Source organism: Henckelia pumila, unplaced genomic scaffold (genome assembly GCF_033568475.1).
Source record: "Henckelia pumila isolate YLH828 unplaced genomic scaffold, ASM3356847v2 CTG_476:::fragment_2:::debris, whole genome shotgun sequence".
Classification (NCBI taxonomy): domain Eukaryota; kingdom Viridiplantae; phylum Streptophyta; class Magnoliopsida; order Lamiales; family Gesneriaceae; genus Henckelia; species Henckelia pumila.
Window position 1 is genome coordinate 1 of NW_027331837.1, and position 12,530 is coordinate 12,530.

The 12,530-nt window shown below is 36.9% G+C and overlaps 1 long non-coding RNA gene across 1 annotated transcript; it reads left to right on the top strand.

Moving 5' to 3' along the window:
* The first annotated feature begins 77 nt into the window (after window positions 1-77).
* Window positions 78-759, top strand: LOC140872717 (uncharacterized). The gene is made up of 3 exons (XR_012147895.1): window positions 78-206; window positions 285-379; window positions 459-759. It is a non-coding gene; the product is annotated as an uncharacterized lncRNA (long non-coding RNA).
* The last annotated feature ends 11,771 nt before the right edge of the window (window positions 760-12,530 follow it).

A 12,530-nucleotide genomic window follows, 5' to 3' on the forward strand; every position in this document is an offset into this window, starting at 1 on the left:
TGTAGATGATGTGAACACGCTGTAGGGTGAAAATAAGTTTTTTCTGCATAACATGAAATGGTTCCTATAGCTTGCTGCCTTGCTGAATTTCAGCGTATATCTAAGTATTAGGAGTAATTTGGTAACCGTTTGTTTTCTTAGGGAAAGGTCCGACGCAGCCTGCTCCAAAGTTCGTGGGTAACTTAATTGCGTTCATTTTAAATCTGGTAAGGATTCTTTCACTAGCCGAAAAATATTTTGAAGCACAGATGGTTCTATATTCTGACACCATTTCTCTTTCCAAGATTGGTCCAAAGGGTCTTGAATTTGCTCGCTATTCCTTAGATTACCACACTATTCGCAACTACCTTCATGTAAATCGTGCTTGGGGAAAACAAAGGTATGGCTGCAAAAAAACTTGGAACATGTGTTATAGTCTCAATTTAATTCTATCTGATTTTTCGAACACATGGTCACAGAGCTGATAGGCATATGCCATCATATGCAAAGAAACTCGTGGCTATGTATAACCGAAATGGTGAGATTGACAAGATGCTTTCCACCAAATGAGAAGTTTCAGAGCCATTTTTGGCACATGCCCTTCATTTACATGTATTCCAAAGTTGATATAATTTTTGTTGTTTTGTAAGATTTACAATTTTTCTTCTAGTTAAGAGGATAGGCCCTTATTTATGCACACAACATGTTACCTTCTTTTACATCACAATAATGTAATGTGGATGGATATGGACTTTAAATTACCAATACTTTTGAGGGAAAGGATGTATTCAAAATGTTTGGGGCGAAAGATATACCAAACACTTCAAGCATCTGGTAATACTTCTGAACTGATAATGGAAAGTAGCAAACATGTTGATGCATATGAATTTAATTCTCCTTCTTCCTCAATTTCTGTACATTATTTGACACTATCCCACTGAAATATTTCTAGATCATTGTTCTGTCTTTGCCTTTGGAGGTCCATCATTAGTCGTGTTGGCGAGCACTCAGCATGTACTTCCTGGATGGGTATACATATAGGCAGTAGATGACCTATGAAATTTATTGAGCCAAATGACCTTTGTAGTCTCCCTTGTTGCAGAACGTGAAGGACCAACGAAATTTTGAACCATAATACATGTACTTATGAGGATTGTTGCTATTTTCTAAACCTCCTATAGAGGGAGGGGGATAAACCAATGCCTGCTCGGATTTTCTTGCTTGCCCTTGTGCTAGATCCACTTGTCCCCACATACCCATAAAAAGCCGTTGGATTTCTTCGATAAATTTATGATTTCAGAAGAAACCCAACAAAGATTTGGTGCAGCAAGACGCATTAAATAGCGAATTGTTTGGAGTAGGCCCTAAGGAAGACAAGATATAAGGATAATGCCGACCTTCCATGGACATGTGAAACACAATAACGGATAATGCCGACCTTCCATGGACATGTGAAACACTTTTTGGTGACCACCCCATGTGTTTCTTTCTCTTGGTTATTGTGATGTCTAACAACTCACTGCAGATTTGATGAACCAAAATTATGCATGAAAATTCAAATGGAATTCGAGTTATGACTTATGACTCGCCCATGAGCAGTATTCTAGTTTTCACTTTTTTTAACGGGTCGAGGGCAATGGTAATGCAGGTGGTTTTTCAGGAGCTTATTCTGTTGATTTATGCGGAACACACTAGATTGAAAGCTTGAGAGTCGATTCTAGTTTGGAGCCAAAAGTCGAGTTTGAAATCAAAACAAGCATTTGTGAAGGAAAAGGTGAGAAGTGCTTTCTAGATATTCTCTCAAACACTACCTTAACCTCATAGACACAACGGCACAGACCACGCATTCCTCCAAATTATATCATTAACATTGGAACATACAAACTTGGCTGTAGCGTGAGCTGCATAATTTTTGTCTTCGAACATGAGCTTTTCCCTTCAAACATGCTGTCCAGTGATAGCTCTTTAATTTGATCAATTAGGGTCCCTTGTGTCCCAAAGCAATTTACTGGTTTTGTCACTGCTCGGACAACATCCATCGAATCAGAGAAGATGTTATTATATATTAAATAGATATATTTCGATTTATTTGGACCAATTTGAGAATCATAATCACGTCAACATTGGATGAAAATTTATGATTCGAAATTTGACTTGGTGAAATTTTGACGAGCATGGGATAAAATTACAAATAGATTTAATTTCGTTTACAACTTTGAGCCTATATATATGAGACATTCCTTCCGATGGATTTCGAATAATCAAAAACTGGAATAATTTGAAACAATAATCTCTAAAATATGGTCCTGTTTGGCTTGGATTTTCGTGTGTGGGCATATCAGACACAAATAATGTCCTAGATATGTTTCAAAAAATTAAAAAAGAGTGCGTAAATCTTGAAATTATAAATGGCATTTCTATTTGTATTTTATCAGATTGTACTTTATATTTTTTTTTGGAAACAAACAAATCATATTAGTCACTCACAAGCTCGATTTATACAATATTAGATAACCAAGTCTTGTGGGGTCTATGCATATGATAAAGCAACATGAAACTCTGGTGTTTTATTTAATTTTATAATATTATAATATAAAACATTTCTCCCGAAACAAGAGCAGGGAAGAGTCGGTTTCACATTGAATAGAATGTGGGTGCAGGAGAATTGTATTGAAATATTAAGGTCCACTTTATTTAATTTGTCCAAGTGGACCATGATTTGGAGAGAGATCCCAATACATTAGTACTGATGTTGGAAACAAATAATGTTATCTTAAATTAGGAGATTCTTGTGATCAATTTGAGTAGTAAGATTTTTCCTCGGTGCTCCTAACAATAAACTTCGAAGTCGTTACATACGTCAAACAACATTAGAGATGTCAAGCGATGTCGGTGAAAATATTTTGACGTTCAAGTCTGTGATTAACTAAAAAAATATACTTAGAAGTTAAAAAAGTAGAACGTCGTCTAACGATTGCTGATTTGAGCGTTAGATGATTGTAGCTAGACAACCTGACATCTTTTAACACTTGTTGGCGACGCAAATGAAAACCCACGAAAAGCATGAGAATTTGGAGTCATAATCGACCATCCGCATTGGTCGATCACCTGGATACCATTTGGTTGTCCACTCGGATTGTTTGTCCACTGGGAATGCTTGATCATTCGGATGCTCTCATTTCTTATAATATTATTTCTTGACCACATTAAGGAACAAATTAAATTAAATATTTATTTTCAAAGAGATTATTTACATGCCTAAATTGGTCAATAGTGTGAATGTGAAGATTTAGATATCTTTATGAGAATTATGGGGAAAAATATTTTGTCCCACATAAGTACTTGAGATTATAGCTAAAAAATCTATGAATAAATTGATTAATGTAAAACCATTAAGTTAAGTTTGTTTGGATTGAAAATTTGAATTTTGAAGAATGTCGAATCCAAGATTTAAATCTATTGAGTATATCTTGATATGATCAAATTCGGCAAATTTGAATTTCATTTTCGACTGAATGGTTTAATTCAAAGGTAAGGTTAATGATTCTTTTTATTATATTGCTAAACTTCTCATATATATCCTAGTTGGGAAAAAACTACGGAATTTTCGGTAAATCAAGGTTGTATCGAAAAAATAATTAATTTACCGAATTTTCGATATACAAACTTTTTTGGCACGGTAATGGTATGAAATTTTTAAAATTTTTGTATATATCAGTATACTGATATACCGAAATATTATATAAAAATTAAAAATATATATAATATTTTAAACAATAAATTTATAAATTATAAAAAATATAATATTTTTTCGGTATAAAACGGTATATACCAGTACCGTACAGAAAATTTCGGTATACCGTAAAATTTTGGTATAATCGGTATGCCAGTTATATGTATCAAAATTTTTGGTATATCAATTTTCGGTATACCTAAATGTTCGATACGGTATCGGTATAAAAAAATTTACGACCGTAATTTTTGGTACGATATCGAAATACATTTTTCGGTACAATACGATACACCACGTCTAAATTATATCCTCCAATAATACACACAACTTCTATGAGTGATGTGTTTCTTTTGCATGTTTTATGTTACATTGGTTTTTTCACTCGGGTAATAACTTCAATATAACACTTTATTAACAAGGACGGATCTAGCTTAGGTCAGTCCTAGGCTGTAGCCCACCCCAAAATTTTTTTATTACATATTTAAGTTGTTTTACTTAATCCAATAATACTTACTTTTGACCCCGAAAGTCTAGCACATCTTCTTAATTCTAATGACAACTTCATTTTTTAGAGGAAAATTGCATTTTGGTCCTGCAAATTTGTCATTTTATGATTTTGATTTTCTATGTTATCAAATTTCAGTTTTAGTCACACAATTGTTTTTTATAATTCTAGTCTTTTTTTATTGGAAGTATTAATGTGATATTATACACTATAGTGTTATACCAGTACTATACCAGTACTGCATTGTTTTCATGTCAGAGCGAAGTCGGAAGACAAATGAATGCTGCCAAAAAAACAAAGATAGCAGACTAAAATTGAATTTGAAAACATAGATGATCAAAATCCTAAAAACAAACATATAGGACCAAAAACACAAATTTTTTTATTTTTTCGGAGTAGTACAATGTATGAATTTTTTTATAATATATAATTTATTAATTAAGTTCTAGCACACCCCAACTCTAATTTATGGATCCGTCCCTGACTTTATACAATTTTAGTAAACTATAAAAGTTCATTTCTCTATTAATCATGTATTTTAGCATTTTCTTTGTTAAGGAAGCTTATTATCGAAGATGAGAATAAATATATCTTTAATTTTACTGGGATAAAAGATGTGCAATTGAGCAGCCAGCACAGGGATGCAAACTATACAAGTCGACTTGAAAATTTTTGATTCAAATTCAAGTCAAATTTGAATATGTTCGAACTTCATTTTGGAGACGAATTCGAGTTCAAATCATTTTATTTAATAGTTTTCAACCCGAACTCAAGTTCAAAATTTTGAATTATTGAGCTTTGAATCCCTTGAATCAAACTCTAACTCATATATAACTAATTCAGATATTGAAATTTTCTTCGTATTCAACTCAATTTGATTAGTTTACAACCTAATCAATACCATCTAAAAATAGAGTCAAAAATCACAAACAACGCAAATATGCTTCTATATATATTATCATAAAGTATGGAACTTTGAAACATTATGTTAAAAACTACTTGGGATTCTAGGCTTCTTTCTTTTTCCTCTCATTCTATTTTTAGTTAAATTTTTAAAAATACGAATAGTATTTGCTTACTTTACTGATTATAACTTTTCTTCACAAAGTTTACCATAATCTCATGAATCAAATGCAAGCGTGTGAGATCGAGATATATATATATATACATATATATATATATATATATATATATAATTACTGGAAAATTAGGTAGTTAATTTTAAATTCATGAAATAAACACTAGCTAGCATCACAAACTTGTGTACAAACTCTAAAAATTAAATGAAAAGCCTCATCTTCCTTTGTACAAAAATGCCCAAAAACCAAGCATTGGGACTTGTCATGAAGAGGGCCTTTTGTTTTTTTAGCCTACATTCTTCTCTAAACAGACTAGTACTCATCCAATCCATCAAGCAACAGAATTATATATATATTTTCACAAGTCTGCGATTATCCGTTGGCTGAGGCCGCTTCCTGGGTTCTTCAAGCTCAATGTTGATGGGAGCACGAGAGGGAACCCGGGCGAGTCTTCTGTGGGTGGGGTTGTTAGATATTCTTCTGGGCGGGTCTTGGCGTTTTTCAGTGGGTTCATCGGTATGGGGTCCAATGTCTGTGCAGAGCTTTGGGCGGTTTGGAGGGGTATCCTTATCTGTTCTGACCTTAGCCTTTTTCCCCTTTGGATTGAGACTGATTCCCATATAGCCATTCAGATTCTTTGATCTCGGAGGTGTCGTTGGGATTTGGACCATATTGTGTCGAGGACGCGTGTTTTGATGGCGGATAGGCCGGTTCATTTCTCCCATATCTATAGGGAAGGAATTCGGTAGCGGATGCGTTGACACAGCTAGCTCATGACCATAGGCAGTGTTTGTTGGAGGCAGGTGTTTCTCTAACCACTCACATCGCTGTTGTGAGACCTCGATTCTAATCGGCTAATAACGAATAATCAATAATTAAACATCATTAGTCAAAAGCCAAAAGAAAAGAAAATAAATTTTTTTTCGGATGAATAGTGCCGTGCTCGATCGCACGAGTTCGTGCGACCGAGGCACCACAAAAGTGCTAAGTTCTGGTGAATAGTGCTGCGCTCGATCGCACGTACTCGTGGGATCGAGCGCACCAAGTTTTGCGAAGTTGCTGCCTCAACAATAAAAGGGCCACGCTCGATCCGACGAACTCGCGCGATCGAGCGCGCCCTCTGCCCAGAAAACCTCAAAAACAGGGCAGGCTTTCAACAATTCAAACACCTATCAAATCTTCAATCTAAAACATGCATCAACATAACCAACATGCATAATACATTAAAAGATAGATCTAAAGTTATACATTCAATCCAAACTAATAGAGCATGCTTTCAATCTAAGTTTACAATCCAAAATACAACTTGAGTTCGAATACAATCTAAGTTCGATTACATATTCGACTTCTACAACAACAAGGCCTCACTCTATCAACTCGACCATCTAGCCATGCGATCTCTGACTCGGTCCTGCCCCACCTGTTACCAAGCACACATACAAAGACAAGACAACAGCCGGATAATCCGGTGAGAATAATATTCCCAGTAAAAGAGACAAACATGATATATCAGATAAGCATCTCAAAACGAAATACATCAAATTCCAGATATTCAAATATCAATCATGCAAATCCAAGACAATTCAAAATGAAATTCATGTATTTAAAACTCTGGGATTATCAAGTCCGGATAATCAAGGTAATTAGCTCTTTTCTTCCTCTATTGGGATCCCGAGGATGAACTATCACACAAAATCGCACCGACCCTCCACTCGGGGTGGATAGTGTATAATTCAATCTTCTAGACTCTGAAGTAACTATATAGAGTTAAGTCGGTCATTGCAGTAAATCGCCTGTCAATGCCCCTTACTATAGTTCTCAGAACGTCTAACTCAAAATGAAATAAATCCATTGGCTCAATATGAATGCAATTCAAATCATAACTCATTCAAGTAAATCAATAACATGCAAGTATGTGATTTTTCCGGAACACTCGAATCAAGTCGAATTCGAGTCACTCGTTCCATTCCAGTCTAAGTCATCTTATACGTTTTCTCAAACGTCGATGCTCCAAATCTGGAAACAACAACAATACTCAATCAAGATTCAATCAAACATCCTCAATCGATAATAAGAAATCGATACTATACCGGCTACAATCTTCAGACGGCACAAAGCTGCAATCTAGCAATTCCATTGGCTTCAAATCAATCTAACAAAAGAAGCCATCAAGATCAATATCGACATTCAATCTCTCAATCTGACGGCATAACGGCTAAATTCTGATAAACCGAAAACGCAGACAGCATCGTAACAATGATATCAACTCAATACAATGCCCAAACAAACAACAAAAGCTCAAACTCAACAAATCTAAAATCCTCATTTTCGAAAAAGGCTTCAAAAAATCATCACAAATCCGAACGACACTCTATTTCGAAACCGACAGAGAATAAACAATCAGAACTCTGCCAAGAACAACATACTAGCAACTCAATTGATTCTAACGACATCCCAAAACTAGAATGTATCTGATCGTAGAAAAACTTACGATAGAACGAAGCTCTCGCAGCCGTGATCGCTAATATGCTTTCTGAAATGATTTCCAACTGACGGATCGAGCTCGGGAGGAAATCTAAAAGCTTGGAAAGGGTTTTGGGCGTTCAACAATGGAGGGAGGCATGAGGAGGAAGAAGATAATGAGGAAGAAAAGTCAATCTCATTCTTAAATATCTAACAAATCCAATATTTGCATTTTAGTCCCTGAAAAATCCTAAATTTGCAAAAAGGACCCTGATCAAAATCAAGTCGGCTCTTGAACTCTGAAATCTCCGATTATCTCAAATAAAGTCGATTAAGATAAAATCGGGGCGTTATAATTCTCCCCCTCTAAGAAAAGATTTCGTCCTCGAAATCAAACACGGTTCCAACCGAACTGTGTCTCTCAAATACTCCTTCAAGTCCGCCAATCAAAAGTCGACTCATTCTCGTCAGCATAATCCTCATCTGCTCAGTCACAATCCAATCGTCTCTGGTTCCAACTCAAGACATACATCTAAGTTCGACTCGTCTAATCTGGCTGTCCATCGTTCTGAGGATATCGAACTGAAAGAGTTGAAATCAGACAACAAATCTCATCAAAGTCCTTGCTGAAAGAACGAGTGCATCGAGGATCTCCGACTAAACTGACAGACTTCGGCAAAACATGACATCTAACGACCTCTGACAAGATTTCAATCCTCTAGTCTTGACTGAAATTCATTCTGTACAGAAAACGGTAGCCGATTCCAACAATCGGTCAATCGAAGTTAGATAGTAGATAAAATAAGAACAGCTCAAAACATCAGTTGCTGCATACAATTTCTCAGATAAAGATTCGCAGTCAGAAATCTCATACAATCTAATCCTCTTTTCTGCCTCCAAATCAGCTCCAACTGTGAAAACAATTACTCCAACTCCAAAAAATTAGAAAAGATCACGGAAATCTCCTCATAAGAAAATAGATAACAGATCCCCAAATCAATAAGATCGCTGCGAGCTCGAAGTCCAGATTCAGACATTGAGTCTCGAGCGTCTTCAGCTGTCTCGATGTCCAGACTATAGCGCGATTCCTCTGAATAAGAATACATCCCAAAATCTCGATAAGAAGAGAGCTCTGATCGGCACAAATTCCATCATTAACTCAAACAATCGAAGAAGACCATTCAATCCAAAAGAATTCCGACATTGAAGAATAACAAACAACTGATTGGTACCAATATCTGCTATACGATTCTCAAAAACTCTGAAAGATCAGCACAATTCTCATTCCAAAAGATAAGAAATCAACGATAAGAATTCCTAATCTCAACTAATTCTTCTGAAAGATCCAGTTAATAGAAAGATTAACAACACTACTTGAGTATTCGCCAATTCAAACGATTCAACAAAAGTTTAGAGGCACGATAAACATTAAACAGATTCTTCAATAAGAAGGCAATTAACTTGCCAGTATCTAACAGTCCAGTAACAATAGAAAACCAAAATCAAACGTTACCTGATCTGTCATTATCGGGTGCAGCCTGAGTCTGCGGTTCCTCATACAGAGCAAAGACTCGTGCCTGCTGTCTGGGAGGCTGGCTTGCATACTGATTACCTTCCTATCTATTCTGCTGCTGAGGTTGAAAAGAGTGGACAGTAGGAGCTTGTTGCTGAGGCTGAGCTGTCTGTCTCGAAAAACTTCCACTCTGAGCTTGCTCAGGGACACGCTGAGGACACGCTCTGGAAAAGTGCCCCGCCTAGTTACAGATATAGCAGCTTTAAAAAATACCTCTACACTGATCACTGGAGTGACGACCTTCGCAGTTGGCACAAGAAATGCCTGAATGACCCGAACTCTGTCCCGATCCAAATTGTCTCGAGCCACTAGAGCTCGAAGAACTGGTTCCATGCTTCTTAAATTGCTTCCCTTTCGGATGATAGTAATCCTTCTTATTACCTCCACTGCTACCACCTTCGGAACTCGGTGGTTGGTTGTGAAATTGAAAGGACTGGTTCTGGTAATACGATTGGTTCTGGTATTGAGAAGGTTGTGCCTGAAACTGTCCTTGCTGCTGCTGTGGCACAAACTGACCTCCTCTCTGTCTCCACAAATCTGCTTCAGCTCCTTTTGCATGATTCATGGCATCCGCAAAATTATCAGGCCTAACAGTGTTTACCAGTGTGAAGATGTCAGGGTTCAGACCATTAATGAACTAATCCGCTTTTGCTTCTTCGTTGTCGGCAATGTGCGGTGCGAATCGCAATAGACTATCAAACTTGGCTACGTATTCCTCAATGTTCAAGTTTCCTTGTCTCAGATTTGCAAATTCGGCTCCCTTGTCCTTTCGGTACGAAACTGGGAAAAAACGTTTATAAAACTCAGACTTAAACAGATTCCAGTTAATAGTTGTACCTCGGTTCTCCATGGACCTCTTCGTCGTGATCCACCAGTTCTTAGCCACACCTCGAAGCTGATGAATGACTAACCTGGTTCGGCGGTCATCAGAATAATCAAGGGAATCAAACAACTGATCAGCGTCATCCAACCAACCCTCACAGTCAACTGGATTTTCAGTACCCATCAACAACGGCGGATTAAACGACTGAAACCTCTTCAGAAATGTTTTCATCGACGTCGCTGTAGCATCCATCTGAACAGTTTCAGTACTAGCTTGCTCATTCGGTGGAGTAACTGTCGGTGGGTTCCTGTTAATAACTCGTCGAGGACCCATCTGATAATCAAAGATTAGGACACAAGATATCTCAATCGCTGCAATCGGTGTCCTTGCAACCTCTCAGAATTCCGGATACAGGTGAAATACAGTTCATATCTCAAATAATTCATGTTTTACATTTCAAATCACAAAATCATGTAATTCAATTAATTCTCAACAATGAAGCATGCTTGCATGATATTTAAATAAATCAATTTAAATAACTCAAACACATGCGAGAATTCAATTCATGAGAACTCGATCTACCCCGCTCACTTCTAAATTCAGTCCAAGATCTTATTTCTCTGATACAACTTAATGTGAAACCTCGATTCTAATCGGCTAATAACGAATATTCAATAATTAAACATCATTAATCAAAAGCCAAAAGAAAAGAAAATAATTTTTTTTTTGGATGAATAGTGCCGCGCTCGATCGCACGAGTTCGTGCGACCAAGCGCACCACAAAAGTGCTAAGTTCTGGTGAATAGTGTTGTGCTCGATCGCACGTACTCGTGGGATCGAGCGCACCAAGTTTTGCAAAGTTGCTGCCTCAACAATAAAAGGTCCGCGCTCGATCCGACGAACGAGCGCGATCGAGCGCGCCCTCTGCCCAGAAAACCTCAAAAACAGGGCAGGCTTTCAACAATTCAAACACCTATCAAATCTTCAATCTAAAACATGCATCAACATAACCAACATGCATAATACATTAAAATATAGATCTAAAGTTATACATCCAATCCAAACTAATAGAACATGCTTTCAATCTAAGTTTACAATCCAAAATACAACTCGAGTTCGAATACAATCTAAGTTCGATTACATATTCGACTTCTACAACAACAAGGCCTCACTCTATCAACTCGACCACCTAGCCATGCGATCTCTGACTCGGTCCTGCCCCACCTGTTGCCAAGCACACATACAAAGACAAGACAACAGCCGGATAATCCGGTGAGAATAATATTTCCAGTAAAAGAGACAAACATGATATATCAGATAAGCATCTCAAAACGAAATACATCAAATTCCAGATATTCAAATATCAATCATGCAAATCCAAGACAATTCAAAATGAAATGCATGTCTTTAAAACTCTGGGATTATCAAGTCCGGATAATCAAGGTAATTAGCTCTTCTCTTCCTCTATTGGGATCCCGAGGATGAACTATCACACAAAATCGCACCGACCCTCCACTCGGGGTAGATAGTGTATAATTCAATCCTCTAGACTCTGAAGCAACTATATAGAGTTAAGTCGGTCATTGCAGTAAATCGCCTGTCAATGCCCCTTACTATAGTTCTCAAAACGTCTAACTCAAAATGAAATAAATCCATTGGCTCAATATGAATGCAATGCAAATCATAAATCATTCAAGTAAATCAAATAACATGCAAGTATGTGATTTTTTCGGAACACTCGAATCAAGTCGAATTCGAGTCACTCGTTCCATTCCAGTCTAAGTCATCTTATACGTTTTCTCAAACGTCGATGCTCCAAATCTGGAAACAACAACAATACTCAATCAAGATTCAATCAAACTTCCTCAATCGATAATAAGAAATCGATACTATACCGGCTACAATCTTCAGACGACACAAAGCTGCAATCTAGCAATTCCACTGGCTTCAAATCAATCTAACAAAAGAAGCCATCAAGATCAATATCGACATTCAATCTCTCAATCTGACGGCATAACGGCTAAATTCTGATAAACCGGAAACGCAGACAGCATCGTAACAACGATATCAACTCAATACAATGCCCAAACAAACAAAAAAAGCTCCAACTCAACAAATCTAAAATCCTCATTTTCGAAAAAGGCTTTCAAAAATCATAACAAATCCGAACGACGCTCTATTTCGAAACCGACAGAGAATAAACAATCAAAACTCTGCCAAAAACAACATACTAGCAACTCAATCGATTCTAACGACATCCCAAAACTAGAATGCATCTGATCGTAGAAAAACTTACAATAGAACGAAGCTCTCGCACCCGTGATCGCTAATCTGCTTTCCGAAATGATTTCCAACGGACGGATCGAGCTCGGGAG